The 25768-nt window shown below is 44.2% G+C and overlaps 1 protein-coding gene across 1 annotated transcript in view; it reads left to right on the top strand.

The window, feature by feature from the left end:
* The window catches only part of LMAN1 (lectin, mannose binding 1), a 300935-nt gene that overhangs the window by 59558 nt on the left and 215609 nt on the right, over window positions 1-25768 (top strand). The window lies entirely within an intron of this gene.

The following is a 25768-nucleotide window of genomic DNA, read 5'->3' as shown; positions in this document are numbered from 1 at the left end:
CATTGTAAATCTGTTTCATGTTTGTTACTTTTATGGTTACGTGTTTTTAACCGAATAAAGTTCTTTGAATCTGAATCTGAATCAGTGAAGCTGGTGGTGTAATTGACTTTTTTGAGAAATGTCAAAAGTATGACCTACTTGGTCAGCACTGTAAGACCGTGGAGGGTGGCATTTGATCCATGAACCCCCGATTAAGTAAGGATTATTTATGATAAATCACACGTTCTGAATCCTGCCATGAAAATAAGTAAATGAGCGATGTTGCAGTTTTCTAAATTTTAGTTCTGACTCTGTTTTCCTTATTTGATGTAGGGAGGGCATTCCAGTGCTTAGGGCCCATGTATGCGAAGGTGCATCCCCCACTCCTTAGTTTTATTTATCCTTGGTATAACAAGAAGTTTCCGGCTGGGGGAGAGCAGCATTCTTATTGGGTCGTAGGATGTTAGTAATCTTCTTATCAGCTACAGTCACTTTAAAAAAAAAAAAAAATTGCTCAATGAGTGATGCATAAAGTTTTAAAGTGAATTTTCCTATGTACTGTAAGGTAGTGCAAGTTTGCTCGAGCCGTGGTTACAGACTAATGTTTGGGAATCTTCAATAATATATGGACTGCAGCATTCCGACTTGGGGTTTCTCAGGTGTAAGGTTTCCCATAGTTGAGTCATGAGATGGCTAGACCTTGCACCACCACTCTACGTGATGGTTCAGGTAGCCATCTCAATAGCTTTCTCAGAGTCCTTAGCAAGCCAAAATATTTAGCAGCTGTTTTTTTCCTGTATTGCCATTGTGAGATTGGTGATTAGCTAGAAACCCAGGCTCTTGACCTCCCATTTTAGGTGTCGGTTGGTTGCCGAAAAGATTTGGCCAGTTGAGCTCCATCCATCTGGCAGAGTGGTTTCCGACTACCATGATTTCTGTTTTCTCCCAGTTTAGTTTGAGAATGCTTGCTGCCATCTAGTCTATAACATTTTTCAGGCAGTTGTTGTGCTGGGTGGATGTTCTTTCCGTTTGATGGGAGAGGGAGATGATCTGAGTGTCATCAGCGTAGTATATGAGAGACCCTGGGCCTTTATGATCTCTGCATATGGTAGAACATACAGATTTGAACAATGTAGGGTTCAGTGAAGGCCTGTTTGGCACCCCACCTTTAAGGGAGTGGACTTCTGAAAGTGGGGCTTCCTCAAACTTGGAAGGCTCTATTTTGTAGGAATGTGGTTAGCCATTTTAGTGCTGTTCCACCATGTCAGCCTTTTCCAACCTTTTTACTAGTACTGGGTGGAAGCCCGTGTCAAAATCTGCACTCAGATCCAGCAGGATCAGGGGCCCTGTCTCACCCCCATCCAGAATAGCTCTGAGCTCTTCCATGGCAGTAAGCAATACTGTTTCTGTGTTCTTACCCGGTCTAAAGTTTGTCTGTGACAGATGTAAGATGCCACTTGTTTGTAGATGTCCTGAGAGGTTTTAATTGACAAACCGTTCTAGAATTTTGCTAGGTCCTGGGAGGAGGGAGATAAGGCTGTAGTTTTCACACTTTTGGGGAGTCGGCTGAAGACTTCTTTAGTAATGGTTTGACAATGGCAGATTTCCAGGCAGAAGGAACCATTTCTGCTTTAAATGAAACGTTGAACATATCTATCTGCATAGTTGTTACTGCTTTCTCTCTTTTGCACATAATGTCCGGGAGAGCAGGGTCCATTTAAGATTCTCCAAAGTCTCTTCTTGGGAGATTTCAAAAGTGCGCAATTGTTGGAAGCACAATTGGGAAGACGTCACTGCTCCATCAACCACCCCAAGTGTAAGGAGGATATCATTAACCTTCTCTAACAAGAAGTTGACCTGCACGTTTCCCACCAAAAGTGGTAGGTGGGAAAGTGAACTTGTAACAACATTTTGCTATGGTTGCCCCCCCCTCCGATGTATTACAGGTATCTTCTTTTATGGCAAGAGTCTCCTCTAATGTGCTAGCACTACCATTTTGCCATGGGTGCTCCGCATGCCGAGAAGTAGCTCTAGTATGCCAGTACCAGTATTTTACCATTGGTGCCAATTATGTCAAGAATTCCCATGAGTCCGACTTGTTCTACTTCTGGAAATTCTTGTGAATTTATAAAATATGCACTACTGCAAGGGAATGTACCAGGGGTGCAATATTGTGACTTTCTTTAAGAATCGGGCCCTATTTAGGTCTCGCCTAGGCAGCGCGCATGCCCTTTAGAAATCGGTCTGCTCCTTTTCCCCACACTCGTGCTGGCATCCACCTTGCGGGAGCGAGCAGCGGCGCGCGTGGTAATTGAAAACATATGGCTCTCGTGCTGCCGCCGCTCGCTCCTGCAAGGCGGATGCCAGCACAAGCACGAGTGCTTCACTAGGCTAGTTTTGTTATTAAAGCTTCACTGCTTTCCCCGGGCTCTCAGTCCCATTGTGTGCGTGCCTGCTGCTTGCCTTTACGTTTTCTCACTGATTTGCCAGGCCCTCTCAGCCCTGTCGTGTGCATGCCAGCTGCCTGCCTTTCTGTCATGAATGATTCATTGCTTTCCCCGGGCATTCATCCCTATTGTGTGCGTGCCTGCTGCCTGCCTTCCTTCCTGTTTAATTGATTCACTGCCTTCTCCGGTCTCTCAGCGCCTTTGTGTGTGTGTTTGCTGCTTACCTGTCCCTCCTTTCCCCAGGCTGTAAGCCCCGTTGTGTGCGTGCCTGCTTCCTACCTGTCCCTCCTATCCTCTGCTTTACCCGGGCTCTCAGCCCCGTTGGGTGTTTGCCTGCTGCCTGCCTGCCTGCGCCTCTTCACTGATTTCCCCTTTGCGTGTGGGAATGCTGCCTGCTTTTCTGTTATGAATGATTCACTGCTTTCCCCAGGCTTTCAGCCCTGTCTTGTGCATGCCTGCGGCCTGCCTTTGTTTTATGAATGATTCACTGCTGTCCCTGGGTGCTAATCCAAGTTGTATGCGTGCCTGCTGCATGCCTGCCCCTCCTTCCCACTGCTTTCTCTGGGCTCTCTGCTTTCCCCGGGAAATTGCAAATAGCCATGCCTTTTATTTTTGTTTTCAAAACCTAAATAAAAGGCAGTGTCATTTCCAATGCCAATAGCTTAAACGTGTGTAAATGCGAGACCTATTGCATTGCAAATGCTTTTTTTTTTAATGTTCCTTCTCTCCGTCTCCTTGCTGGCTTCACTGTGAGTGACCTCATTCTGCTTTTTCACAAGGAGCATGTTGGCACACTAATTAGTTTTGTTCAGTGCCAACAACTACTTCGGTAATGTGTAGTTTGAGACCTAAAATATGTTTGCTTTTGCCAATGTTTGGTATAATGATGAGGACCCGCCAGCTCCTGCAACAATAAAGTTTTAAAAAACCCATATCAAAACAAGACACACATTGACATAATCAAAAGTCTGACCACCAATGTCATACTGATTAGCTTTGCCAATGCTAGTTTATTTTCATATTTCTTATAATTTTGGTTACACTGATTTTCAATAATGAATATTTTTGGGAAATGCTAGCATGCATCAACACATGCTACTAAATGATGCTGCAAAGAAATGGTACCTGAAATGTCACAGTAGTTTAGCAAAAAAACATTTTTTCCTAGTATTTCTTTAATGAACCTTTTATGTTGAAAGCACAGAATCCTCAATCTTTATTTCAAGCTTTTGCATATATATTTGCATCTAATCAGGGAGTATCCTGGAAGCATCATATGTAGCTTTATATTGTTAAACTTTGCAAACGTGTGTTCACATTTTAATACTGGAACCGCTGTCAATAGTGCAGTCAGAGCTTACAACATTTCCTTGGAGCGCTCACCCTAATAATAAATGCTTTGTATTAATGAGCCACAATACAAGTTCTAACAGCATTCACATATGGGTACAAATATTACCTTAACTGCAACCAGTGCCCTTCCCTGATCCACAATGTGGTGGTGTAAACGGGAGGCGAAGGGTCTGTGCTGCAGCGGGTTGGGCCTACTTGTCCCAAGGACAAACAAAATAAACATAAAAACTGCTTGTCTTTGACCCCAAACAATATGTCCTGGGGGTCGTGCTATAGGAGTTCCACACCCTTGGGGTAATAATGTTCTCCCATACTCTTAGGTCTAGTTTTGACCAGCTGCGCCTAAGTTTACACTGGTGAGGTGCAGTGAATGTAGTACTTGTATTACACAGTCAGAAGGGGATTAGTATATGATCAGACCACAGGATTCCTATTGGGTGCCCTGTGGTCAGCTCGGGTATGTTGGAGAATAATGAGTCTCTAAGGTAGCCTTGCTTATGGGTAGAGGCTCCACCCTGTAGTGTTAATTGGACTGCTGCTAGGTCCATTATAACGTTTTTGGATACTTCACAGTTGGAGTTTTCTAGATGCAAATTTAAATCACCTAGAACAGTGAAGTTAGCAGATAATAGGCAGTGTTCTGCCACAAAACCAGGAAGGGTCTGTATGAACTGCGTGGCAGGGCCTAGGGGACGGTAAATTAATAAACCAGAGAAGGTAAAGGTCGGTTTGTTCATAGTATTGTAAGTAAAGGAAGGTTAGTTTAGGGCAATATAAAATACTTTGTGTACGGAAATACCACGTTTTGCATGTTCACCGTCACATTTTTGGATTGATACTGCTGGTTTTTCGACTCTTGAGAATGAACTGAGACCTACTATTCAGACCTCGGTACCAGTGCTCTAACCCCTTACAAAGTATATGTCGAATTGGCTATCTCCATGTGGCAGAAACTGACTTACGTATACGTTCTTAGCATATGGTACCCTGGCAGGCTTCAAAAACGTTGTTACTAGGCCCACAGGTGTAGTAAATTGACTAATCTGCTCGACCTAACTATAGTGTTCTTGACCGTAAACTGGTCTAAAATTGTGTGATGCTAGGAAAATATTTTATTTTATGGACCCGCCTTGTTCTTCATTATAACATATTTGAAGGTGCTCTCATATGAGAGTTCAGCATTTCTGCTGTACAAATAAACTTTTTTTCATTTAAGAGACTAAATGCTTGCTCCATGTATAATAAGAATTGAGCCCACATATAGGGTACACATGACCCCTGACTGGCCTCACTGGCCATCAGACTACTTTCTGCCCTCCTGGGGAGTAGTGTGAAAGGCTCCCAGGCTAGGGAACAATAGCAGCCTGCTACAGTGCCAGGTGTTCCCGCCTCTTCACAGGAAGCCACTCAGGGTGTTCGCCCAAAAGGTGAGCTTCAAAGGCAAATCCGCCTTTGGTGGGCAAATGGCGATCACGCTCATGAGGGACTGCCTTTGTTCGGGTATATATGCTGGTGCTGGAATCAGAGAGGGGAGACCAGTGCTCAAACTGGTTTTCCCGTGGGCGTGTAGTCCACAGGTAGCCACATCTCAAGGGTGGGCTACGAAGCTCCTAACGTCTGAGGAAAGATTCAGACAGCTTGAGAGTGGGTAGAGTAGTGCACTCTGGTATTGCTAGATGTCATTTATTTTTTTATTTTATTTATTGAGTTTTATATAACGTGAACATGACCCTTTTCGGTATTTGAGCACTGTACAACATGGAGGCAAACAGATAAGCATATACAGATTTCTACTTCAGAAAAAAAAATACATACACATGCAATACACGTAGCCGGAAGGTCATCTCCAAGAGGAAGGGGATTGAGTAGCCTATTTGCTAGTGACCACATCATCCCCCCCCCCAGGGCACTTTCTGGGCACAAATATGATACCCATGGCACCCTGAACCTCCGATCACGCCGGAACTGGAGAAGGGAACGAAGAACGACTGAACTGCTGACGCCTGGACTTGGCACCTGCCGCACCTTGGGCTAGCAAAGAGAGGACCGTGCCTGTGGCTCCTAGCTTGGGCAAAAGTAGTTCCCAAGCCTCAGAACAAAGAAATGACTCCAAGGATCAGTCGGCTGACCCCCCTAAAACCTGCAGCAGGACCAACAAAGCTGAAGTAGCCCAACTTCAGAAGAATCACCACTGACTGCAGCTGGGCACCCGAGAGACCAATCTTCGATGGCCACAAGTTGTACCTGAGTCAGTCAGACCTGGGACTATTGCCGGATTCCAGATCGGTCACCCAAGAGGGACACCAGCCTCCACCAAAGGATATCGTTGGGACCACTGTGGACGGAGACCTGTGACCCAGCCACAGCTGGCCTTCAACTGTCTCAAAGAATGCTTCAAGGGACCCTGATCTCTGTGGCCAAAGTCGCACCACCTGAGCTGTGGACTGGGGAGTAAACGCAAAGGCACCCCTGTCGACCACACAGCGCCCAAAGCATCCTTGAGCTTCTTCCTGCTCCTGTATCCGCAGCATCAGGACTACTTCATTGAAGTCTATGGCAATCGTGCTGTAAAGTTTGGAACTAGAAAACACTTTGCTGGCCACGTAAGTGTCTAGATGCTCCTTATTGGCATGGCAGACCTTCTCCCTGTCATATTTGGTCTCCCAAGTCGGGCCGGAGAAGTCGAAGTCAACACTTACAAACTTTTCAAAAAGTTCACAAACTTTACAGCTACCAATGCTTATTTGCGGTTGTGAGAAGGTGGCTCTATATATACTGGACAATAAGGCAGTACAGTGTGTATAGAGTCCACAAACCCCAACGGTTTAACAGAGGTTAAAGTCAGATCTGACCTTACTCTCCAAAGTGGTAGCTTGGTCGAGCAGTAAAGCAGTACCAGAGGACAGTGTAAAGCATTTGTTGTACACACTCAGTCAGAAAAAAGATTTCACATACGCAAGAACTGAAATCCAGTCCAATTATTATTATATCCTTAGATATAGTTGTTTTATTTTTAGAACCGACCGTTATAAAAATATACTTTTCACATTACGAGTATTCTCAGGTAAATACTTTGCAGAGGAGCAACAAGTTTGTACACACAATAATCACAGGTTAGCTAATAGCAATACAGTTCTGAAACACACTCTAGCATTGAGCTCAATGGGTTTTCATAGGAAAGTACAGTTGATTACTTTATGGATTACTTTGGTAGTTCCAGGACTAGAACTTGGATTCAGTCCTGGGGTCTAAGCTGAAACCAGATTAGCAAAAACGTTTTAGTTACAATGATGATTTTTCCTGAATATAAAGCTGTTTTAAAAGTTCACACTTAGAAACTTTTCGAGGTGATTCTCACAATGTTATTCAATGGGAGGAAATTCAGGTTACAGGTAAAGTACGATCGCGTTAATTGTGTAACCCAGCACTAGTCTCCTAGGGCCAGCACTGAGGGCTTAACTCAAAACAGGTAGATAATTGCGTTTCAGTATGTCGTACGATTTTTAAAGAATATTTGCAGTTTTCAAAAGTGGACATTTAGAAGAAATTTCATAGAAAAGCAGACAATGGGTTCCTATGGAGAAAATACAGGTTACTAGTAAACCCGCTAGGGATTACTTTTGTGGTTCAGTGCTGGGCTGAAAGGTACAGTACTGGCTTCTCTCCTGATCACAGGTGAGTATTTTCTAATTCGGACTTTGGCTGATTTTATAGGAATATTTTCAGTTTTCAAAACTTCACACTTAGAAGATTTTCGAGTAAAAAATGGGTCAATGTTATCCAATGGCAGGTAAGTGAATTACCGGTTTCCAGGTGAGTACTTGTTTGGTGAAGTTAGGGTTCTGGGCATTGACTCGGGGGTCCCCCAGGGTCAGGTGAGTACAGTTAGTTCAGTCCCAGCGGCGCAGGGGCGGCCGGGTGCAGAGGTAGGTAGGCCCAATGTTATCCAATGAGGGAAAGGGGGCCTTCGGTTGGTGGCTGCTGGCTAGCAGGCAACGCGGCTCTGGGAGCTGGGCTCCTGGTCACTTTCTCTGGGAGAGGGGGGAAGTAGGATAGGGCAAAGAGGTCACAGCCAGCGGCACTCGGGCGGCTGGGTGCAGGGTGCTTTTGAGCCGTCGGGCGCTCAATTTTATCCAATGAGGATCTTGAAAAAGGAACAAAGGCTGCAGGCTCGGGGACGGTGACTCTCCAGGGGTGACCAGCACTTCGAGTGGTAAGTTGGGATGCTGGAGCACAGGTAGGTACCCCAAGGGGAGGCACAGAGGGCTGAAGGGCGCCGGGTGCAGGGATGTCTTTGGGAGTCGGAAAAGCTTACCCTCGGCTGGTCGTGGTTGGGGTGGCCCCTGGTTCTGAGTTTGCAGGCGTCGGCTGGTTCGTCGAGGAGGGTCTTTGGGTACTGGATTACGGGTCCCAGTCGCCGGGGGGACGTCCTCGAGGTCTTGGTTTGGGTTGTCCCGGGCTCGGCTGGTGCAGAGTGGGCTGGTCCGGAGCTTCCTGGTGGGCACCAAGTTGGTTGTTGCAGCAGAGCCTCTGCTGATGGGAGTCCCAATCGTCGAGAGGGTCAATGGCAGGCAGGTCCTCTGGGTGACCCAAGGTTGCTGTCCGCGGAGGTCGCCGGGTTTAGGCAGGAGCAGGTTCCAGGATCAACAGGCCGGTAGGGCTGGGGCCAATTCATTTGTTGTTGTCCTGTTGTTAGCAGCTGCATGGCGGGTCTTCTTCTTCTTGATCACCTTTCTTCTTTTGGATATCGGGATCTAAGGAAGGAAGGTTCAGGGAGCCCCTAAATACTGAATTTAGGGGCGTTACAGGTAGGGCCAGGGCAGGGACCAATGGGTCCCTGTCCTGGGGTGAGTACACCCCCTAGCCTGCTCCTCTCCTGTGGGAGGGGGGCAGGAGCCTAGCTGGGTTGGGCAGGATTCCCCATCTACAAGATGGCCGGAGTCCGGGGTCGTGCTTCACCTCGCCTCCTCCCCCTGAGGGGTGGAGTTGGCACAGGTTGGCACATCACCCTTCCTGACTTAGTTTTTCCCGCCATTCTTCCCGCCAGGGTAGACCTGGTGGGGGCTGGTTGCTGGGTAAGGCAAATAGTCTGGAGAAGCTCTCAGAGGCGGTATGCCTTTGAAGCTTCCCCCTGTCCATCCTGGGGGAGGAGACATATCACCTCGCCCAGGATGTGCATTGTTGCAGGCCCAGGAGAGCGGGGGCTCTCCACCCAGGGGTCAAGCAACATGTCTGCTGTGTGGCAGCCTCTGCAGCCACTCAGTCCAGACGTGGATTGTAGGTTCGGGTTTTGTAGGGCATCTCTAAGATGCCCTCTCGTGCATTTTACATTAAATCCCACACTGGCATCAGTGCGGCTTTAATGTGCTGAGAAGTTTGGTACCGAACTTGTCAGTCTTCAGTGTAGCCATTATGGTGCTGTGGAGTTCGTAATGACAACCTCCCAGCACCATACACTCTTAAATGGCATCACTGCACTTACAGTGCCCAGGAATGGCCCTGGGTACTGTAGGGGCACAAGGCTCATGTCCCTGTGCCCTCACCTCTGGCATAGGGCACCCAGCTAGAGGGGTGACTGAAGTATGCCAGGGCAGTGGGTTCTTTGGGCATGGCACACAGGGATGTGTGCCATGTCGACTCTTGGTTTAGTACTGTACATAGGCACTCAGCCTGCAAAGGCAATGTGTGGGTGCCAGGGTACAGGGTCCCTGGGGGTGGCAAAATAAGTGATGCAGCCCTCAAAGGTCTTCTCTGGTCACCATGCCCTGGGTACCTAGGGTACCATTTACTAGGGGCTGACAGGTGGCCAGAGATGCCAATTGGGTGTTTTGCTTCAGCATAGCTTTTCTTTGTAGGGAAGTAACACAGGCCCTGGGTACCTGTTTGGCAGGGACCCAGGGCACACTCAGTCAAAGTACATCAGCAGTTCAGAAAAAATTGGGGGCATACCAAGGCAAGAAAGATGGCACTTTCTCACAGCGGTTAAACTAAGATTTACGTTTTCTGTAAAAATCTGCATCTCTGGAACCCTCTTGTGGATTTTACTCACTTTGGGCTCTGAAAATTCATAAAAATATAATCTGATTTTATAAATTGGTGTCTGATTTCTTTTGTGTTGTGTGGCTTTGTTTTATTGTTTGGTACTATTAAATGCTTTACACTATTTCCTTTGTTGATGCCTTGCTGTTCGAAGCCACAGCTACCCAGAGTTGAAGTTAAGGTTTTACAAATAAGACTGACAGGACCCAAGACCATTTTTGCGAGTGTATTACATAGTAAACCCGCACTGCCATACCATATAATACACCCATACACCCAAATCCTGACACTCTGTATAAGCATTTGTCAACTGCAAAATGACTGTCTTGATTTGCTTTAATTATCTTTCCGTTATTACAAATGTTAAAAATAATCAAGATGAAACTTGTGTGCAACAAACCTGTTATTTTGGCATCTAAGAATCAACGACAACCTTGGCTTTAGATAGCAAGTCTGCAGCAACAAAACCTACTCGAAAAGAAACATAATCTGGGAGCATATTGCCATCATTTTCATATAGCCAGTAAACCTGTGGGCATGGAGTCCAAATTCAATTGTGAGAACTCAACAAAGTAAAAAAAAAAAAGATATTCTCTATATAATTGTACTGTAACTACAACTATCAAACTTGATATACCCCGATAAAGCTTCAAGAAACATATATCCAATTACACATGCACAGGAACTATATTGTTTTGGCTTGAACATGTTGCTAACAGTGTATTTTATTTCCTTTTCCTTGATACATTTGTATTTATAAAATGTCCGGCAGTTGTTTTAAGCCCTCCATAATGTGTATGATCTCACCAAAAGTCCCTATGTGGAAGAGCGAAATTGAGTATAGCTTACATGGCATCCGTAGATCTTCCTTTTATTTGGGGAAAGTGCTCTCCGATTCAACAAAGCTCTTTATCATTTAAAGGAATGATTCCTTACACAAAGCGAGAAACTGTTTATCTCTCTAAAGCGATATATGTTTTTCATTTTACATTTTCCTGGTACATTCTGCTGGGCTATTCAAACTACTCAGTGAGGAGTACCCACTAAAAGTGAACTTGTGCAATACATTGTCAGTCGCCAAAACATCAGTCTGGTTGTTAAGTTGTTAAAAATTTAGAAAAATGTGTTTTGTACTGCAATTTCCTTTTCCCAGAAGTTCATCTCTGAAAAGTTGGGCAGCTCAGAATAGGCATGTTGGCTCTGTGTCCGTTATGCCAGCTATCTGATTCAGATTAGTTCTTGTACAAGCCGAGTATACTACTTGAGAAAACAAGAAATATGATATTCTTATGTAATTATCTGATTAGAGAGGTAAAGTCCAGAGAATTTGATACGAATGAGACAATCCTCCATACCTGCACACATTTTATGGTGACCAGACAGTGAAAATGTTATAAGGTGCTTATTAGAAAGCTGATGGGCGCTCAGAAAACGAAGATTTATTAAGAAGGTTTAGATTCCCTTTTTCAAGACTGAAGAGTGTAAAATTGCTCATTGTTACAACAGAATATAAAGTTAAATGTTTCAATATCACTTTGAGGTTTCTGGGTAAATGGTTAGTAGGGAACTTTTTCTTTCTGTTATTTGGTGAAATAATTTACTGTATGAATTTCCATTACTTCATCCCATTAATAAAGCCACTCAGAAATCCAGCTATGTGGACTTCATGAAGACTCTGATTGTTACAGACTAAGCAGAACAGATATTGTACCAGATATGTATACTCCAAATGGTTGTTACCATGCATCATATTTATTGAACAGATTCTCACACAGATGGGTGAAAGTGAGTCATCCCACCTTAGCATAGTTGAGTTTAACCAGTTGTCTCTTGGGATACATAAATGTGGAGATTATGCTCACCCTCAGGTATTTATGGAAATTCGAAGGATACTACAATGCCGTCAACAAGTGTTGGTCCTTACTTCAAACATAATCTATTACATTTGAATTGAATTGAATCAAGCAGTTGCTTTTCTAGCCTAAGTAATTTGTTCAGAATCTATTGTACTGCGTGGTCTCTTTTCAGTACATTTGCCTTTCTTTTTTTAATTTCTTTTTTCTTTTATTTTTTCTTTTAAATCTCCATATTGCAGTTACTAGTCATGGCAAATTCATTATCGAGAAAAAAAAAGGAACAGCCATAATAAATTGACATAGCAAGACAAACAACATAATTTAGTCAATCCACTCTGAAATAGGAGCCCAAGTTTTTTGCCCAAGATCGCGTATTTTACGTCCTTTGAATCTATTTACAGAGGACTCCATATTATAGATAGCTGAAATCCTTGATCTCCAAATTATAAATGTGGGAGAATCCGGGCCAATCCATTGGGAAGTAATACACAATCGTATAATGGCCATGGCGATACATACGAATCTTGTCTCCGGTCTTGCCCTTGTATTTCCTCCCCCATTGCACTCAGTGCCCAGGATTACCAGTTCTGGTGTTATTGCAAGCGGGATCCCCAAAACTATGTTACATTTTTTTCGATATCCTGAAAAAATTGAGCTAAGTTAGGGCATGAATAAAACATATGTGTATATATCCACAGCGGCTAATCCGCATCTGCTCACATGCCTCCCCGTCTACCCCGTGTACCTCCCCATTTCGCGACCTTCCGAGGAGTATAGTAAAGGTCAAAAATAGAGATATAATGTTAGGTTCTAAGACTTCCTGTTGTTAACCCCTTCGACGCTCATGACGAGCTGGGCTCGTCATGAGGTAGCCTCCTCGCACGCTCATGACGAGCCCAGCTCGTCATGTAAAGTGCGAATCCGCAAAATCCAGCGTACGGGGGGGAATCATGCCACACGCATGCGGTTAAAGTCTCACTTGCTAAAACAATTGAATCTTCTATATTTATCGCCTCCTTCCCAAATTTTCCTTCCCAGTTAGTATTCTGACTACACAAATCGTCGGGGGAAAGCTTCCAATAATGTTTGATACATTTTCTCTATTCGGGACTTTCTACTTATTGTTTCCACCAGAGATATTTTTTCTAAATTTGCTGTGGTCCCTTGTGCATGGTCCCTTGTGCATTTGTCCCCAAGAAACTCCACAGGTATTTGAAGAAATCTCTTCTGTCTAACCCACATTTTTCTTGTAAAGAAATAAATGTTTATATTTGATTTTTATTTATATATATATATATATATCACCCAAAGCTTGCTCAGCAGTTTAAAGCCACACTCCCAAGCAGGTTAGGAACATCCTTTATTAAAAGAAAGACAGCCAGCTTCGCATCCCGTGTTACAGTCCTTTGGCCGACGCGTTTCGGAGAAATCTCTCTCCTTCTTCCTGGGCCAATGCAAGCACTTCAAAACATTCACTGCTGGAACTACCAACCCTGCGTGCTATTTACAAGTCACTAATTGGCCTCCAGTGTGCCCATGATCTTCACAATAGTCCCATTGCACGCTGTTTAATGCATTGCACGCTGGTTAATGTAGTTCCCAAGACCATCACTGCAGCCATTGCAATCCAACAGAGGAACTTTTTCCAAGATCGGCATATTAACAGGGCTGCTGGTGTAATCGGGGCTCTTGCAGCCATTCAACTTAATTGAAGCTTTCACAATGACAGACCGCCCACTGAACTTCGTGCCATGACATTTACTTATAACATTCTGCTGGGTCTTCGCCGAACTGAAGTCTACAAATGCAAAGCATTTCATTCCGCTTTGACATTTCTTGACATGTAGTGGGTTGAAGTCTTTAAAGAGGTCCACAATTTGCTCCTCAGTCACATCACTTGAAACATTCCCCAAGCCAGGCAGGTCCCACACCACTTGAAAGGACCTGCCTGGCCTCGACCAAAATGGCGCCAGTATGGGAGCGACTTGCAACTCCTTATGACGTTCTAGTTACTTAGCCTTGACGTTATGGGGGATGTATGCCGTCTTTGTGCACATGGCGGGCGGGGAAGGGTACTGACTGGGCATACAGACAACCCTATTGATGTCGGTTTTTCATTATTGATTATTGTATTATTAAAGCTTCGAAGTAATGTTACCCATGATACTCGCCCTTGGTGTGCGTATGGACGATTTTATTGTAACTGATCCTGTTATACTTTCGAATAAAAAATCAACCTTCACTGATCCTGCAACCGTTTGTCACGTTTATTTTTTTCAATTAAATGGCTCGCTTGTTACATACTCCTATACCCCTGGCTTTTGACCCTTTCCTACGCGCGGTCTGTACTACCGCCCTCGGGTGATCTATGTAATGAACAGACTACCATTGCCGAGACACAAGGGAATGCATCTCAGAGAGATAAGTCAAGTACGTGGTAGATAAAAACATTTTCGTGTTTATGCACGCTGATGTGCTTTGAACGCTGCCCCCCCCCCCCTCTCTTTTCTTTTTCTGCAGGTTACATTGGAATTTCAGCTAAAGTATGGAGAAGACCTAAACCGCACCGTGTTCCACGCGAGGAAAAATAGGCTAGCTCTGTGAGACGGTACATTATATGTACGAGCTATCTCTGGGAGCGTGAAAGATTGTATGGTATGAATGTGCGCATGGGCCCTGATTTGTACGGTATGAATGCGTATGTGTGGCGCACGACTGGGTCAATAAAAGAATGCTTTTTGTATGACTGAGGCGTTGATCGAACGGTTAATGGAATGAGAAAAATAAGCCCGAACATGGTATTCGCATGTGAAGGACGAAAAAGAATATAGCACTTTCCTTACTTAGGAACGACTCTCTCTGGAGCTAGTGAATGGGAGAGTAGCCTACACCAGAAACTTGAAGGGTTATTTCAGTACGACGAACCCGACCCCAACCGATATTCCAAATGTACACCCAAAATAATGCGCACCAGTAAGTCAATTTATGTGCTGACTAAATAAGAGAAGTTAGCTCGGCTCCGCCGCCCACCCCGCCCAAAATAACGACAAACCTTATGCAAATATTATAAATATATACAACACACCAGCAAAGTAACAGGGTAAAACGTTTTATTAAATAACTATTTACATGGCAGCCTGCTGCAACATCGATCCAAATGCATGACGCTGTTCCTGTCGAGGTAGCATAGGTGGCGGCCTAGGGGTGGAGCACCGTTGTGCAAATAGCCCGGGGGCGACACCACGCGCCAAGGCCCATCCCCGCGGTCAGCTGCAGCAGGGCGACCCTTAGCGTTTCACTCCCCGGTCAGCTGCACCATGACTGCCATTGGCGTTCCACTCGGTTGGATGGCCGGGGACCCGCTCCGGTGGCCGGGGTGAAGAGCGGCTGTTGCTGCGGAACGCTCAAAATGGCGGCCGACTCCCCGGATTTGGGCCTGGTCCACTAGAACGACGCTGGACTACCCTGGAACTCGAATAATGGCATAGATTTTCTGTCAATACACACTCATATATGTCTCCTCAACCAAGCATATTTGTTTCTGCATAATTTCATATTCAAATTAACATTTCAGTTGGATATCCTTTCAATATTTTCAAAGTCACATAACGGTCACCCTTCACCCTCTGCCTTCTCTGGCTGTTACCATGGTAACAGCTCAATCTGCACCTAGCTGAAGGCACAGGTCAAAAGTTCATATCTCAACGTTCTAAATCCAAGCAAAAAGGATAATTTCCCTCCAAACACACCTGCCTATCCACTCTTACTTTACATTTCTTTATTTTCCACGACCAATAGAAGATTTGTTTATAATAAAACTATAACATACAGCGTAGTCTTCAATCTTGAAGTATATCAATTAACCAATCATGTTCAGTTTTCCTTTAACACCAAACCTCACACACTTTTTTTATCGTGACTTTCACCATCTACTTGCCATTCCACTTCACGAACCCATCGGAGTACTACTGCATCTACCTTGAAAATGAAGGTTTGGCTTGTAGGACACAGTTATATTCACTGGAGTGAAAAATATGCTGCAAACAGACGAATTTGTAACCTTGACTTACCAAATGTGCAGATTACGTGGATTGGCCAAAGAGGATTAAGATGTCACCAATTGATACCATTGGTGAAAACTTTTATGCATCTCCCTGAACCTAACCTGATAATTGTGCACTAATCAACACCGTCCCCCCGCACACATTCAGGGACCAGGCTGCATTGCGAGGGCACCGCAGGACGTGTCCCCAGGTCAAACGGATTGTGGGACAGGGTCCAGAATGGAAGAGTCACCAAAAGGCTAAAAGTCCCGCCGGACCCCGGGAGCCGGCCGCCTATGTCGGGGGCGATCTCAGGCCACGCCAGGGCAACAAGACTTGGGGAGGGGGCAGGAGCCAAGCGCCCCCTCCGAGTCCGCGCCACCACACCGCCCCTCGGGGGCCTCCGTCAAGCGGCTCAGGAAGGCACCGCAGGCAGCGGTTCTTCAGATCAGTGGCTCTCACCGGCAAGGCTCCCCTCCGTCAGCAGCGATCGTTGGCGCTGTAGTTGCGGCCGGAGGCGGGTGAGACGCTGTAGCCGCAAGAGCAGGCGAAACTCAACCGGCCGAGTGAGGCACTGTGCCGCAAGAGCGGGCGCAACTCAGCTGGCCGAGCGAGGCACTGTGCCGCAAGAGCGGGCGCAACTCAGCTGGCCGAGTGAAGCGCTGGGGTGCAGCTGAGGAACCTCCACCTGGGGAGGTGGGGGAGGCTCGTTCGCGCCGCCTCTCCCTCCCAGTGCACCCCACGCCGTCTCCTGGCGCAGGTATATGTGATGGTCGGACCAGGCAATAAGAAGGGGGGGGTCATCAGCAAGGCATTCACCCCCCCCCACCCGTGGCTCGCTGGATGGGAAGGCCAGTACAACAACATCGTGGCCGTGGTGCTTCCGGGCCATCCACCCAACGACCTCTTCGGCCGATGGCTGCCAGCAAGACCCCGCCCTATACGTGCCGGGGGCCTCGTCTTCCGGATGGGCATAGCCGCGGACCTGCTGCACAAGGAGGGACAGGAACAGCGTCATGCATTTGGATCGATGTTGCAGCAGGCTGCCATGTAAATAGTTATTTAATAAAACGTTTTACCCTGTTACTTTGCTGGTGTGTTGTATATATTTATAATATTTGCATAGGGTTTGTCGTTATTTTGGGCGGGGTGGGCGGCGGAGCCGAGCTGTCTTGCAGACATCATGGCGTCGAGCTCGGTTCCTCTCACTAGTTTCATATTTCTCATGAGGGGTTGTTCCTAATGTTTCTATTTTAGCGAGGTCAAAAAGAGATCCCATCAGTGGCCTACTGATTTTGCTTGATTCCTTTTGTTTTTTCCAACGATTTTTATGTTATAGTTTGCTTGCACGATACACCGGCTAGTCCGCATTTTATATATATATGTCCTTTTTATTAGGGGTGTCCTCCGGTGGAGTCGGATGATCTACCTCTAATAAACGGTCCGGGCTGAACCAACTACCAACAAACGGGGCAGAGATAGGCATGACGGATTACAAAGGGGACAAAAGTCTGCACTACCTATCCTTCACTATCCGCAAAGACTAAACAGAGTATTGCGACTCTGTGCTTATTTGTGAATAGAGAATCACCCAAAGAGAACCAATTCTGAACGATCAATGTTGGGCCAAACAATCAATCAAATGAGGGATAAAAATAGGCACAACGGATTACAACGGGGGCTAAAGCCTGCGTTACCTATCCTTCACTATCTGCAAAGACTAAACAGAGTATTGCGACTCTGTGCTTGTTTGTAAATAGAGAATGAACCAAAGAGAACCAATTCCAAAACAGTAAATGCTTGGATAACAATCAATCAAATGGAGAGGGAAGCAGGCACGACGGATTACAACGGGGGCAAAGGCCTGCGTTACCTACCCTTCACTATCTGCAAAGAGAGAATACTCCTAAAAGAAAAGAGGGGGGGGGCAGCGCTGAAAGCACATCAGCGTGCATAAACACGAAAATGTTTTTACCTACCACGTACTTGTCATTTTAAAGCTTTTGATATTTGCTATTAAAAAACCATTGAAATTCACTGAAAAAACCATAGGTTATAGACCATATATAGTAAGGAATTAGCGTTTACAAAACCTTGAAAATTCACTGAAAAAACCATAGGTTTTACACACGTTATAGTTAGGAAGTAGCATTTAAAAAACCTATGAAATTCACTGAAAAAACCATAGGTTTTACACACCTTATAGTTAGGAAGTAGCATTTAAAAAACCTATGAAATTCACCGAAAAAAACATAGGTTTTACACCAGTTATGGTTACCAGGAAATTTTACTCGCATAAAACCATTGAAATTCCCACGTTATAGTTAGTTGGACTCACTATAACTTGCGCGTGCAATGCACTGCTGATGACGTCACATATTACATCACTCATGACGTGGTCAGTGACATCACTCATGACATCACTGATGACACCATCCTTGCGACAGAGTGACAGACCTCTTTTCACTGTAATGTAACCCTTGAAACACATATTCAAAAATAGAAACTAAAATTTTCAAAAAAAATGGAGATACCTATACCAGTTACAACAACCAATTCAGTAAATCCACCATCTATATACACATCCACTCTTGCACCAACAGTTCTATGTAGTCACTCATACATATACTCACTCATCATATATAGTGATACACCTATATATCCTGTTACACAACGACAGTCATCCAAAAGATACTCTCACACATACTCACACATGCAAATAAACTATTAAACATCCATTTATTTGCATATACAGCTATACACACACTACCACTTTACTTCTAAGGAAACTTACACATACTTACTCTCTTAAACAATCACTTATAGAAACACATACTTATTTAAACAGGAACTCTTACATTCCCTCCCTCTCACATATACTCACTTATATACATCAATATTCACATATACTAGATTAAAACATATGTAGTTACAGATAAAGACACTAGTGAGACAGTGATTCACTCACTAACATACATATATACACACTCATCCACCCATACAGTCCTGCACATATGCTGTATTCAAAACACATACAAACAGAGAGTCAGTCATTCATGCATCTATGTGCTAAGTAACACCCCCACCAAACATATAGACACTCATATTGATATTAAAAAAAAATCTAATAACCCATATACCTACACATGTAGCTACTCACCAACCCATGCAGCCACTTATACACAAAGTGAAACATTAATACATATGTTTAAAAATTTAAACATTACTTACTAATATTTATTTTTCAGAAAGACACACATTCACTGGATGGTGTCATCAGTGATGTCATGAGTGATGTCACTGACCACGTCATGAGTGATGTAATATGTGACGTCATCAGCAGTGCATTGCACGCGCAAGTTATAGTGAGTCCAACTAACTATAACGTGGGAATTTCAATGGTTTTATGCGAGTAAAATTTCCTGGTAACTATAACTGGTGTAAAACCTATGGTTTTTTCGGTGAATTTCATAGGTTTTTTAAATGCTACTTCCTAACTATAACGTGTGTAAAACCTATGGTTTTTTCAGTGAATATATATATCTATATCCCAGCGCTGCCCCATCGGAAGGTAGTTTGATCTTGTAAGATTGGCGGTAAAACACCACACGGCGACAATGGAGTATACACATTTATATTAGAAACCTTAAGCCTCCGTCAGACATTTCTCCAAAGCCCATAAGCTGCCTTGAGGATTTTAAATCTGTTTTTTAAAGTAGCTGGGTTCTAAGTTTTTAACTAAGCATTGATTAGCTTCATTATTCAGTACGATTTCCTAAATAGTTGGTCTTACAGCCATAGATATTTCAGCTTTAATCCCAGTCACCAGAAACACCATATGTTGTAGCAAAGATGCCCAATGATACATTGAAAAATTGGGAACTCCCCAGCCTCCTCGCTCTTTAGGAAGTGTCATCCATCTAGCCGCTCTTCTTGCCCCATGAAATCCCCACAAAAACCCAGAGCAACTCCTTTCAATTTTTGCTTAAGATGCCATTGAAAACTCCAGGGGAATAGTCCTAAATAAGTATAAGAATTTTGGTGGACCACCATTTTTAAAACATTATTTCTTCCATACATAGAGAGATGCAGGTGATCTAGCTCTAATATCCTGTTGACAGTATAAATCATAGGAATAATATTTAGATCCGTTATTTGATCTACCGACGTTGAAATCTTAATCCCCAGATATGTTGCTTTGGTCGAAACCGGGAGGTCAGGAGTAAAATTAGAATTAATAATCTACGTTTTATCGATATTTAATTTATAACCTGATAAAACCCTGTATTGCTCCGCCTGATCACTCACTGCTGGGAAAGCCGCTGTAATATCGCTAGTGAGTATCACGATATCATCTGCTTAAGCCAATGTCTTATACATATCATTAATCTTCACTGGTTTAATATTCATTTTTTTCTCTAATTTGTAAAAAAAACTGATCAATATAGTGCAAACAGCAGGGGGGAGCAAGGGCACCCTTACCTTGTACCTCTGTTGATGCCAAATGATTTTGATTCCTGCCCTGATATACGGATCTCTGCTACAGGTGATATATAGAGTGTCTGCACTGCTTGAATAAGTTCAGGGCAAAACCCCTTCTACTGCAGTACAAACACATGAATCGCCAGGAGACCCTGTCGAATGCTTTCTCTGCATCCAACAGGGCCACCCCCAGCGAAGATCCTGTAGCTTTAGCCCAGTTAAGAAGTGCAATCACGCGTCTTACGTGATCAGTTGTATCTCTCCCGGGGATGAACCCATGCTGGCGAATAGACACCAGAGGCCTAATGATTTTCGCTAGTCTAGAAGCTATTATTTTAGAGTAAACCTTACTATCTGCGTTAATAAGAGAAATTGGCCTATACGACAATGGACTAAGTTCAGGCTTATTTTTCTTCTTGAAGACTACTATTGTGTTCTTCTGCCAAGATTCAGGAATGTGCCCCTTTTGGGCCAGCTGAAATAGCGAAACATTATCGAAGTGCTGATCTAACTGTCTTAAAGAACTCTAAAGGGATGTTGTCTGGGCCAACCGCCTTACCGGCTGAGAGAGAAACTATGGCACTTTCTATCTCTTCCTATGTGATTGGGGCAGCAAGAATCTTATTTTGTTCAGGAGTAACCTTCCTTGTTTCAGGATCTTCAAAGTACTCCAGGAATACCTTTGGACCCGCTGCCTCACCCGCACCTGTCTCTTCAGTATATAATTGCTGATAAAAATTCTGGAATACCTCAAAAATTGTAATTGGAGAATCTTGAATCAGGCCAAGATGATCTTTAATCTTACATATTCCGCTAGCCACTCCTCTCTCTCTCAGCCGTTTTGCGGACCCTTCCAGTATTTCCTCAAATTTGTATGTTTCCGCCCTGAACTGTATATATTTAGTAGTAATTTCTTCCCCAAAGTACTGCTGCATTTTAGATTTTAATAGAGCTATTTGCTGAAGACATTCTTCATTGTCCTGACCGTCCCCTATTTTATTCATCAGCTCAATTTCAGTCATCCTAAGCTGATCCACCCATCCACTGATCTTTTTCTGTTTGGCCTTCTGCAGATATATAGAAAAGCTAAGAGTCTCCCCGCGTAAGGCATCTTTGAGCGCGTCCCAAACAATAGTTTCAGAGGAAGTGCTCCTATTAATATTAAAGAATTCCATTATCCATTTGGACATATGCTCACAGTATGCCTGCTCAAAGAGCAGCTTCCTTTCAAAAGACCACTTACTCTGGACCCTAGAGATGCCACTTAGTGGCAGCTCAGCGACCAGTGGGTTGTGGTCCGAGATGATCCTAGGGGAAATATCAATACCGGCCCTCTCCAAAGTCTGATAGGATATAAAAAAGTAGTCCAGACTGACAGATTTGTTATGAGGGGCTGAGTAAAAGGTATGACCTGGGACCCCCAGTCTATGTCTGACCCAGAGATCGACTAATCCATGTTCCCTTACTACTCTCTGCAGAGCTTTAAACGTCCTAACTTTCCTTCTTTGATGTGGAGCATTGCTGAGATAATTAAAATAACTGTCCAAATGGATATTAAAATCTCCACAGAGAACTACCGAATCCTTCCATAGAGCCAATTCGATGTTGAGATAGTCTAAGATCTCTGGGTCATCCAGATTAGTTCCATACAGTGCGCAAATTGTCAATGGGGTTTCGTTAATTACAAACTCTAAAATCACCCACCGTCCCCATTTATCCTCCTTACTTTTTTTAAACAAACCAATACCTTTCTTAGCTAGGATGGCCACGCCCCTAGTAGTAGTAGTGATAGTAGTATCTTGATGAGTACAAGTAAATACATCTAGGCTCAAGCCTCTCAAGTACCCCTGTTTGCCCCACTGTATGTGGGTCTCTTGTATACATAAGATCTCTATTTGCATAAATTGTATAATTGTAGCCAATACATCTCTTTTCTTTCTATCATTCAAGCCACATATGTTCACAGAGCAAATTCGAATTTTATCCTTTCCACCCATCATTCTTATTGACAATTGATTCTCCCCTCAGCCTAAAGAAATAGTTCAGACAATGCAAGTAGACTCCTCAAGTCCTATCAAAAAATGCTCTCATATTGAAACAAAATAAAATGCCATGACTAAAAGTGACAAACCCTAGCTGTACAGCCCTCCTAACCACCCTTAACCCACCACCACCCCTTCCCCTACCCTCTCCTTTCCACCCTGTCTCCCCTACCCCTTCCCTCCCCTACTACCTACCTTATGAGGCTTAGGGACCACCAGTCCCTGCTGATGGAAAGCTGTGTCATTACCCCCCTTCTCAATACAGACCCTCAAAAATTCCAAGAGAAAATTGAAAAAAAAAGAGCACATGGGCACAGGGTATCGGAGGAATCTTCCAAAAGATTTAAAGATAAAAGAAAGAAATAGCAGAATAGGAGAGTTAAGAGGAATAGGAGGAAATCCTGAATCAAGCTTTACATCATCCACTGGAAATGATCCCCCTATTCATCACAACATTACTAAGAACTTTTTATCCGCCATTTTAGATCGTTTGTGAGTATTCTTTTTCTAAAATCGCAGATAGAAAAATTGTGTCTGCCCCTGAAAGACTAATTTCAATGTAGCAAAAAAATCTGTGCCCCTTTTGCTTGAAATAATGGGATTAATTGACAAAGCTGCCATCTTTTCTCAACTGTTGCAGGGCAGAAGTCTGGTCTTACAAAGAAATCGCATCCCTTTCCCCTTCTTTTTCTGTCGGCCTAGCCAAATCATACAGTGCCTCTCGGGCCAAAAACGTATTCAAGCAGATAAGGATAGCCCGTGGTCTTTTCCATGCTTTGGCCCCGTTTTTTTTTGTTGGAAAGGAAACCATGAGCTCTTTGCAATTCCGTTTTCCAGTCCCAATGTAATTCTGGGAAGGCCTCCTCAAAGAGTTCAATCACAAATTGGTGAACATCCCCACCCCACCCTCCTTACCCTCTGGTAGCCCCAAAATCCGTAGATCATTCCTCGTTGAGCGATTTTCAAGGTCCGTCCGCTTCCATGGGGTATCCTCCTTCAAGGATTTCAGGGGCTCAGTGATGGTTCACTGGTTAGCCAATTCATCCTCTAACGTGGAGATTCTTGTCTCTGCGTCGCCGGTCTTAGCTGCAAACTCTGAGCTAGTCATTGCCACCCTGCATATTGAGTTTTGCAGTTTTCGGCATGCACCCTGGTTGCGCAGACTTTCTAGACGAGTCTCCTTACGATGGGCCATTATTGACTGATAAATAGTAGATAGTGGGATTTCTTCGGGGGTCTCTAGGTTTGGCCTTGACATTTTTGTTACACCAGTCACGTCCTTGCTCCCCTCCAAGTTTGGGGAACATGAATAGTCCCAGACCATAGAGCCGACTGACCACAGATTTTTATCTGACGCATGTTCCCATTTGCTTGCGTTCCCGGAGTAAGAGAGGACTCATCTTCAAGTTCTTCCTCTTCACAGCGCAAGCTGCCATTATAGCTCTCCTCTCCAGCCCAATCTTTACCAGGACTTTCATCCCCCAGGGAATTCGACTGGTCAGCTAATGAATAGAAACGTTCCCCTTGAGTCTCCATCTTTCAGAGCACCCTGAGGTTCCTGTGCTCCTTTTTGCAGATCGTCTTTCAGAGAACCCTGAGGTTCCTCTGCACCCTTTTGCAGATTGTCAGCACTCACTGCAGTATAGCTCACATCTGCCTGATTAGCTGTGCCTTCTTCTAAACTTTTATCCTGGGGAACTACATCTCCCATAAGGCCACTTTCTAGATGCTCCATAATATTCGGCGATCCGGCATTACCCTCAATAATTTCATGATTATGTCTGCGTTTGTTGAGCTCATTGTGTTGAATCCCTCCCTTTCCCTTTAAGTCGAGACTCAAACCGTTAACATCACCCTGATGAGAGAGGTCGGTACCTCGAACAAGCCCTTGTGTGAGTCCCTTCGGAATCGTTGCGGCTTTCCCAGCTGTAGCCGGCATTGCTACAATGTTGCCCTCATCATTGTTGCCTGTCAAGCGATCACCTGGCGTCTTGCTTCTTACAGGCTGTGCTTTGAATAGTGCGGACACTGTCTGGCGACCCCTTCCACCAACCCCGCCCTTGCCCGAGAGAGAGCGACGTGTATCATCCACAGCAGTGTCGTCCCGGACGGCTTTCCCGGAATTCACTGCATTCCCGGCACCAGCTGGGAGACCGTGGGTCTTTGCTCCTCCAGCGGACGTCTTAGGCGGCATCGCAGCGATTACACACACAAACTGGGCTTCGACTGCCGCCGGATGTAGAGAGCGAGCACAGGCTAATCTTGCGGGCAGGGGTAAGCCACAAAAGCAGTCTTAGACGCCAAATCATCCCAGAAAGTCGAGGCACTTATTTCTCTTTGTCGAAACCCTTTATATTACTCCAAAATCTGATATATCCTACATACTGCACATAAACAAGGGGGGAGAGAAGTCCGTCAGGGGGAAAGAGTATGACCAGCTCACTCGCCCGCTGCCGCCATCTTGCCTTGGACAGGACTCCTAAGGGCCTCGTACATTTGCCTTTCTAATAAGGATTCCAGTCATTCATGAGTTTCTGGACAGTTTGGAAACCAGTGGGGTTTTTACCAAAATAAATGGGCTTTTCTATGAGCTGTTTCGTAAGTGTAACTAATACACATGATTGTGTATTGCTATTTTTGGAGCCATCAGTCACCCCGCAGAATGAAAGAGATGAATGCAATTTTTAAGACCATTTATGAATTTTCCCGGTGATATGTATTTGTGTTTTATAGCACAAACTTAGTTGTAGAGCAACAAAGTGGTGTATGCATTCATTAATATAATTCCAGGTGAACAAATTAGTTCCTTTCAGGTCATGTCCAAAGGGAGGTTCAAGAGGTTTTTATTATAGGATGAGATGTTAACATCGCTTTTGAAAAGATGGATTTTGAGCTTCTTTCCTTAGTGGAAAGAGGGTGGTGAAGTTTTATCTCGAGGGGGCTGTTATTCCAGATGCAAGGTACATAGTAGTTTGAGATGGATTTTTTTCTGTACTTGCAATGTTCGCATCTTAGTTTGCAATCTGGGTGTTGTAAGGCTTTTTTGTGTTGCACTGATTTTGGGTGTGCACCAGTAGGATTACATAAAAAGTGATTTTGGATTGTAACGTTAATTAGGTAGTCTGTTGTTTTATTTCTTTAAATCAACTTTCCCAATTTGAGTATTTGGGTATTTACGTTTGTGCTTGAGACTAATGATTATCGAGACTGTAGGCAGATTTTTGTCCTTGTTATGTTATCAACCTTTTTTAAAGCATACGTTTATGGAGGGGACTGACTATGTTGAAAGGTTTATTGTTCAAATGCATATTCCTTGTGGGAATTTTTTGGTACTTGTAACCACACCACATTAGGTCAAGAGCAGATTTAGAAAAATTTTCTTTGCTCATGCTGTCTTATTTATTTGACATGACCTCAAATCCATTTACCTGAATATTTATTTTCTGATTGACTATGTTTAATTCAAGCATTTCCTCATTTGTTGCTTAACCACTCTCTGACTAATTTCACCACCTAATTCCAGCCTA

The sequence above is a fragment of the Lissotriton helveticus genome, chromosome 2_1, assembly GCF_964261635.1.
Source record: "Lissotriton helveticus chromosome 2_1, aLisHel1.1, whole genome shotgun sequence".
In the NCBI taxonomy this organism is placed as follows: domain Eukaryota; kingdom Metazoa; phylum Chordata; class Amphibia; order Caudata; family Salamandridae; genus Lissotriton; species Lissotriton helveticus.
Note: the sequence above shows the minus strand (reverse complement) of the source record. Positions and strands in the feature narration are given on the sequence as shown.